Raw genomic sequence first — 398 nt, 5'->3', positions numbered from 1 at the left:
CTTTTGTGCAACCGCCCAAACAACGCCCCCTCTACCCTCTGTCGAAACACTCGGCATTGCTGCTCCCTAAGGTGAGCTTCTCCTCATAGGCAATTCCGCTCTTATCCGGTCACGTTTGTGTGCCCGAATTTCGCAAGGCAACCTCCATGGGACATGGAAAAGACTCGAGAAGAGAGCTCGCTCACGGGAGAGAGAAGCCAAGGAGACCACGAGAGTGCTGAGAGTGGGACAGCGCTGAATAGGCGGGAGAAGCCTGCGCGTATAAACGGAGATATATATCCAATTGCAACGAAGGAACGTGCCAAAGATCGAGAACAATGGCAGAAATGCTAGTAACGTGCACTTCGGGACCAACGCATCACCGGAAGACAACCGCCAAACATCGAAAGAGTCGCGAT

This window comes from Cryptomeria japonica, unplaced genomic scaffold (assembly GCF_030272615.1).
Source record: "Cryptomeria japonica unplaced genomic scaffold, Sugi_1.0 HiC_scaffold_15, whole genome shotgun sequence".
Classification (NCBI taxonomy): domain Eukaryota; kingdom Viridiplantae; phylum Streptophyta; class Pinopsida; order Cupressales; family Cupressaceae; genus Cryptomeria; species Cryptomeria japonica.
Note: the sequence above shows the minus strand (reverse complement) of the source record.